An 8,000-nucleotide genomic window follows, 5' to 3' on the forward strand; every position below is an offset into this window, starting at 1 on the left:
CAGACTATTTACACCTGAGTGAATCACCATGAGGTCCAATAGATCACAACCTCTTAAGTCACCAATTAGATGCTGCAGGGTGGGTAAAACATGATGCTAATGCAAGCCAACTCTCTTTACCCAGATCAGCCTGTAGCCAGCAATCCCCATGCCATGGTGTACTTCTTGCTCTCCTGCAAACTTCTGCAACCTCATGATCCAGGAATCACCAAGAATCCACATGCTGCCAACCCAGGCAGTGCACATACTTCTTTTCCCTCAGCAATCAACTTCCATGCTGTGTGTCTTTGGAAACACCACATTCATCTGTCCAGAGATCAGGAAGTAGCCAGGACACTACTACACACACAAGAGGCAAAAAGAAGGCAGGGGGAATTAAGGCAGAAGTTGATACAGGGCCAAATACAGCAAAGGAGTGGGTCTGTTGGGGCAGCAATTTTTCCAGAGTCCCCCAGAGAATTAGCAGGTGCCATGCAAAACCTGAGATCAAAACTGACAGACCATTTTGACCTGCATCACAGCAACAGTTTGATCTCTACCTCGGCACAAAAAACCCCAAAACACACCAATTTTTTTTTGAAAAATGGCTATTTTCCCCTCCCAGGTTATAACTCTGGAAACCGTAGTTCAAGTGACCCCAAGTTTGAATCACCAACCCTACTCTGAACTTCCACTAGTCACAGGTAATTTCAAGAAACCCAATTCAAGCATGCAGATTTTAGAGCAGTCAGAAGTGTACTTTAAAGAGGAAGTGAGGATGGGAAGGGCTCCTTTACACATCCACTGACAGCATAGGAGGGTGTGAAGTGGCACATTCATTTCAATGTGATGTTCTCAGCATGCAAACACCCCACGGAGATGAATATAATCTAAAACAATAGATCTGAGACTTGTGAACTGCTCCATGCATCTCAATGTGTGTTCCCATCCACCTCCTGCTTTACAGTTTGTGATATGCATGAAGTATGCATGTTCTCAGCTCCCCATCCAAAGGGGCAGGACTTTTCCAGATGCTGGCTCAAATGAGGGGCAGGGAGAGAACCTCAATGTTAAGGCTCCACAGGTCTGGTGCCTTGCACAGCTCTGGAACAGTCCCTGGGAGAAGCCCTTTAGTGTGTTAACCCCTTAGCTTCACTGCCTCCTGGGTCCAAACTTCAGAGCCTTCAGCACCCATTTCACTCAGTGAGTCCACTCGAATTGGCCACCTGGGGGGAGACTTGCACATCCGAAGGAAGCAATGCACCCCCAACCTCAGTGACTCAGATAGCATTGTAAAAATAGAAGGGTTTATTACATGTCTGGAACACAGCATAGAAAGTCCTTACTTAGCATCGAGAATAGAAAAAGTTACAGCATAGTCCACCTGGGTCAGTCCTGCCCCTCCTCCTTTGTCCCCAGTCCAGAAGCGTGTCTCCTGCTTCCAGCAGCCCACACTATACAACCCCCAGAGTCTCTCCTCCATCCTTTGTTCCTCTTCCTGGTCTGAACAAGGTCACCTGGTTATCTACCTTAGCTCTCTGTCCCGCACCTGGACAAAACCAGCTGGCTTCCTGCGGGGGTTGGGGACAGTCCAGGGTCATTAGTTGCCAGGCACCACATGTCCAGCCATTGGAGTGGCCATATTCTGCTGAGACTCTGCCAGAGTAAACAACTCTTCCCAGCACCTAGTTCAACACGCAGTACATAGGAGAAACTGAGGTATGCACAGTAATCATACAAAATATTAAGAAACATTCCCACTTCATCACTCAGACCCTCTCAAAAGGGCAAGCGCCCCCCCCCTCATCAGATTGCTGCTCACATGATGGGGGAGGAGGGGTATAGAAACCCTGAAAATAGAGAATATAAATAATAAGAAGGAATTTTCTATATCTTTCAAAGACTTGCAAACAAGAGCATTTTGGTTGCTCATGTAATGTCAGATGAGTCCCCTGAAGTTAACACAAAAAGCTTTAGCTCACTGGCAAAACTTCACTTTAGGTAATTACATCTGGCCTACCTAAGATGCCTTGGGCAGGTTTAGCTGGATGAGTATTTTTACACTTCCTGGCCTTTTGGCGTTGCTGCGTACTGTTGAACAGTTGCCACATTCCACCCATGAGGCTGGATTTCAGTGATGGGTGACGCAATTCATATATATAGCTTCAAGTAAGTTTAAATGCATTGTGAATTTTGAAGATGAAAGGCATAATTTGAAGTGATCAAGATGATTACTATGAAAGTATAAACAAAAAGTCTGACTGTATAGTGCTACCCAAGTTACCTGTGTTGACTGGATTACTGTAAGGTCATTAATGTAGCAAAAGCCTGCCCCCATGGCAGAACCAAGTCCAGCAGTCCCAAAGGTCAGCCTGCAACAGAGGCGATCCCGCAGCTCCTTGTTCATCCCATTCCGTACCAGGTTTTCAATCTGCTCTTTTGTTTTAGGATTCTGCAAAAGAAAAAGGAAGGTTCTGTTCCCACTGCTCAAGGAGGATCTGATGGAACAATTACTGCTGCAGTGCAGTTTGTGTTAAAATAATTCTCACTAATTCACAGGATAGGAAGAAGTGGTCTCCGGATCCACAACCCAAGCTCTTTTAGAATACAAGTTCTATGTTGGTGTAAGAAAGGATCACTCTTTGCTCTAACCTTTGTCACTTCTAACGTGTTCTCTATTCAAACATATTTAATTATGCATAGGCTTGGAAGTAGTAGATTTTTATTGGTAAGTGTCAATTTCACCATATACACACAAATCAACACAAATATTCCCATCTATAATAATCAAAATGTACATATAGGCAAAGAAAGAAAAATGCGGCTTGAGAACTTGCTAGAATTTGAGTCAAGGCTCAAATTTACTTAGTATATTTTGACAAGTGATGTTGACTCGTTGTGTTTTAGCAGTTACAAAGCTTTAACTTTCTGAATCTCAACATCTACTGTGATTAATAATTATTCGCTGACCTTCCTATTGTCTGAAATACCCCAGAATTTCCTGCAGCTGTGAAAAGTTATAGATTAAAAGTCAGAAAAATGTTTAAAAAACAAACATTTTTTATATTATCCATCAAACTGACAAAGTCAAATTCTGCCAAGTCTAATTATGCATGATTTAATTATTAAGGAAGTGAACTGTACTCCAGAAGATGTTCCTTTCCAAAGTTAAGACCCAGAACCAGACAGCTTAGAGTAGTTTATATTTCAAATAGTTGCAACAAAATTGCTTGTCAGCTGCACCAGGAATTGGGAATTTAAAAAGACTTGAGTAAATTTTCAAAGGCACCGTTAGTCAGTGGGAGTTGGGCTCCAAGGGTGCCTTTCAAAACACTACCCCCTACAGTATTAGGTAATCTTATTAGTTTCTAGCGGCTAATGCAGAACCATTCCCTAGTGCTTTGTCCAGTTTAGCTTTAAGTTACTCAAGCAGAGGATATGCCGTGTTGTTGTAGCTGTGTTGGTCCCAGGATATTAGAGAGACAAGGTGGGTGAAATGATATTGTTTATTGGACCAACTTCTGTTGGTGAGAGAGACAAGCAGAGGAGTCAAGCAACAATTGAGTCGGTGTCACAATCAGGACATGTGCGGGATATTCAAGTTACATTCAGCCTCAGAAATGTGTTTGGATCTGTGAGTACCCACAGTAGTCAAAAAAGGATAGGACAAGATTTGTTTTTATGTAGAGGAATGTAAATATGAATGCACAAGCAGCTTCAGTGTCTCTAAGTAGTGACAAAATTACTACTGTGGTGTACCAATAATTTAATCAGAATTGTAAAAAATATTTTAAAATATAAACCCCAGCATTCATGCAATGTGAAGACTGCACGGTTCATTATAAAGTCTGACAATGCAAAGCAGAAATTGCAGTTCCAACAGCAACTTTTATTGCTTGATTTGAAGCAAGGCTGAATTATATAAATTAGAGGTTTATCCAGAAGAATAAAAGAGTGTGGTTCTCAAACTATTTCACATAGCTAGCCTCTGAGTGTGACCCCCGCCCCCTTTATAAATGAAAAACACTTGTTTACATATTTAACACAATTATAAATGCTGGAGGCAAAGCAGGATTTGGGGTGGAGGCTGACAGCTTGCGACCCCCCCATGTAATAACCTCACGACCCCGAGGGGTCCCGACCCCCAGTTTGAGAACCCCTGGTGTACACTATATTTGCATTACATGGTACATATGAATCTTTTACTATTCCTCTTTGGGGTAAAGTATTACTGCTCATTACAAAAGGCACATCTTTTTATGTCTTATGCTGCACAACAGCTGATTAACACTGAAGTTGGACCCTTTTTATTTCTAACTGTACAACCTCAGCATGTTTTCTGCATTGATTTTCCTAGTGTTTTCTGGGGGAAGCTGGAAGTGTGGAAGCTGGTTTTAGAAGACATTTCTCCAACTTACAGGCTCACTACTCCATAGCTATTCCATTTGCAACCCTTATAAGTTCTGCTTTCTACTGCTGAATTCCACAAGCCAATACGTGTGCACTTCCATATTTGTATTGCACTAGCATACATAGTATATTCAAGTGTGCGTGTGTAAACTTTATTTTTCTACTGCACATATCCAACATTCAATTTTGAATGATTAAATCAAAACAGATTTTGTTCAACCTAAGCAATGGAAGTCATCCTCAATAAGCAAAGTCCTTATCAACTTTTATGCTTCAGAGCTCAGCTGTTTCTTTTTACAACTAGGGAATGGGGAGGAATGCTTCACTCTCAATTTGACTTTGGGTAGAGACCAGTATGGGAAGTTTACAAGAATGCTGCCAATTTAAATTCTCTAAAATAGACTTAAACAGCATGCTCTGATTTTGTCTTCAATTCCTTTTATAGCGTATTTCTTCTCCCCTGTTTACATTTATGCAAATCTTTTCTGCAAGGGAGAAGTTTTGCAGAAGAACGATGAAACTGACTAGACACCAAAAAAAAAATTGAGAATTTTTTTGCTAGCTTTTAAATTACAGTACTTTTAGGTGTGACCTGTCACTATAGTACGTACAACATTCAGACAAATGATCTTTCAAATCATGTCCCTTTAAGCCTACAATTAGAAAATTCATATATATATATATATATAAAAATAAAAAAAAAAAGATGCAATTGAAACTAGTATGTAACTTTAGAGTCTAGCCACACACTTCTGCACATGATTAACTTTACCAATGAGTAGTCCCACCAGATTTGAAGTGTTTGCAGAATTGGGCCCATAGCCATTATTTATATTATAGTAGCATCCAGGCGCCCCAATAAGAATCAGGGTGCTAGCTGAACATATAAGAAGAGGTGGTTCATACAATGAGGAGCTTACAAACTAGCTTAAAACAAGATGCAACAAGTGGGCATAAAAGAAAGGAATGAAACTAGATAATCATAGGGGTATATGGTCACAGACTAACCATATGCACAATTTAATAGCTCCAAATCATTGTGCTGAGATATTTTGTGGTGTTTTTTTTAAATTCAGAGACGGAAAAAAATAAAGAAGATTAGCATTCCTCACTGGCCATGTACCAAGTGAACTATAATAGATACAAACAGTACCCAGACCATTTAATATTTTTAAATAGGTCAGAAAATCCAGGTCAGAATTAGAGACTGTATGCAAATATTTGCCATTTATAATGTAAGACGGACAAGATGGGAGATCTCTGTGTAAGCTTGAAACTTCTCTCACAGAAGTTGGTCCAATTACCTCTCGCACCTTGTCTTTCTAGTATGGGCACTGACACTTAACCAGAAGAATGACTCAGAGGTCCTTGTATGTAACCATCATACAACTGAAGACAGTGTCAAACTCTCTCTCATGGTCAAAAGCCTCCAATCCATTGTCCAACCTGTTATTTGGAAAAATCCCATTTGATTGAGGCTGAACTGACTCATCATTATGCTTGCCAACAAGTGGTCCATTATTTCAAAGATTCATGCTGATGATCAATAGGGCTATTGAACAATAATTGACATGCTCCTCATTGAGTATACATTCTGAGAGGATATTTCCTTCAAAATACTTTCCTTCCATGACAGAAAAATCCAGTTAGATCTAAATAATTTAACTGGGCTTAGATATATTCCCTATCTGATTCCTCAAAACCAGTACAAATCTACCCCAGGAAAGCTGAAACTGCTTTTATTTGGTCAAGGTCCCCACTGCTGTTTTTAAACTGCTGGCAGTACCTTTTTCTGCCTCTGCTAGGATTATTTGTATGGCAACTAACAATGTCTAGTTTGTTGCTTCTTTATTATGGAATTAGATTAGACCCAACTGCTGAAATGACTGGGGATACGAGTGAAATTAAATGCAGCGCATTTTACCAAGGACTCTATGGTATGTCTGTCTACACAGCTGCCGGGAGCAAGTCTCGACAGACTCACACTTGCAGGGCTTGGGCTAGTGTGCTAAAAATAGCTGTGTAGGCACTGCTTTGACATTTGGGCTCCCTAGGCTCCACAGGCCAAACCCGGACAGCCACACTGCTATTTGTAACCATGCTAGTGGAAGCCCCACTAAAACAAGTCTGTCCACGCAGGCTACAAGACTTGCTCCCAGAAGCTGTGTAGACACACCCTCCGAGGTCTATATCAACTAGAAAGGCTTGCAATAAAATTAAAAGCAAATCAGATTAAAAGTTGATTTTTCTTTTTAAATGGCCTAGTCTCTAAGAGGCCAAGTATCCATGAGTTTTATCTGGATGCAGAGTCAATACGTGAATATCTATGGTAGCATACTTCTACAGAAACCACAAGAACACAGAAACAACTTCCTTTTAAATAAACAGTAGTTGGACGAAGTCAGCTGCCCAGCATGTTTTGCAATTAACTATTTTAAATTTAAGTTTGGGGTTGGTCCTGCTTTGAGCAGCGGGTTGGACTAACTGACCTCCTGAGGTCTCTTCCAACCCTAATCTTCTATGATTACAGGTGAATTTGATGACACAGAAGTAGGTTTGTTGTCTTGTTACTATGGAAGTTAGCAACAAAAACCTCTTTCTTAAAGAGGCATTAATTTGGAGTTATCAAGAGCATAATTTAAATACTGTACCTAACCTGCAGTTGTATCCTCACAGGCAGGCCCTTTTACCCACCTGGAGCCCTACTAGTTCAATGGACTCTAAAAGTGATCTGATAGCAGATCTATTAGCTTTAGCCAATATAATTGTTACTCAAGAAGCTTTCTAATTTGTGCACATTAGAGCAGGGTAACAGTAATGGAAGACTTAAGTTACAGGATGATAGATCTTGATGGCAGGGGGAAGTTTGAAGAAATCTGCTACATCCTCTACATTCTCAAGTAGGCCATGCAACGTGCCTACATAGCTTCATAGCAACATTGCGATTTGTGGTTCAGGACACCCAGTTAAAGAGCAACCTCGTTTCATTCTCCAGAATGAGGAAGCTCATGACTTTCACAGAGATAATCCACATGGTCTCAGAGACCAACTGTCACTTACTACACAAATTAGGTTTGACTCAATTTTTGTGTTTGTTTTTAAGACAAGGTTTAAAGACAAACAAGTTATGCTTGTGCAATATTATCGCTGTGGTAGAACTGAAGTGAGGAAAGTCAAAGTTATGGTTCCAACGTCAACAATAACTCAGCTGCACTAAACACAAGTCATATGAATGGGTAAACTATACAAATGCAGTGCTACCAAGATTACCCAAAATGCTGCTTTCTGAAATAGTTATCATAGGACATGACCTATAACATTGACCATTCCCTCTATTATCCAAAAATTAGATTCACTGTCCCCCACTGTAGTTAAACAATGGATGTTATATACATGTATGCAAGGGGACTAAATAATATATCTTCCCACAGCATCAAAGATCCCAACCATAGCACTGAACATGAAAAAACTCTTCAAGTAATTGTATTGAGCTTAGCTGCCTTTAAGCATTTGATACACAGCATGTCTACTACAGAGCACCCATTCACCATGACTCTCACAGACAGCAACATCTGTCTCAAAAACTGATGTTCTGCCTGGAGCAGCTGTTC

General features: G+C 40.5%; 1 long non-coding RNA gene across 2 annotated transcripts; it reads right to left on the reverse strand.

Moving 5' to 3' along the window:
* Nucleotides 1-19: 19 nt before the first annotated feature.
* LOC135980318 (uncharacterized) lies at nucleotides 20-7,994 on the reverse strand. Of its 2 annotated transcripts, none has more exons than XR_010597428.1 (2): nucleotides 2,264-7,994; nucleotides 20-339 (listed from the first exon to the last, which is right to left on the reverse strand). It is a non-coding gene; the product is annotated as an uncharacterized LOC135980318 (long non-coding RNA). The 2 variants fall into 2 exon arrangements; XR_010597427.1 differs by having other exon boundaries at nucleotides 20-1,664.
* Nucleotides 7,995-8,000: the final 6 nt, after the last annotated feature.

Source organism: Chrysemys picta, unplaced genomic scaffold, assembly GCF_011386835.1.
Source record: "Chrysemys picta bellii isolate R12L10 unplaced genomic scaffold, ASM1138683v2 scaf2639, whole genome shotgun sequence".
NCBI classification, from domain to species: Eukaryota; Metazoa; Chordata; order Testudines; family Emydidae; genus Chrysemys; species Chrysemys picta.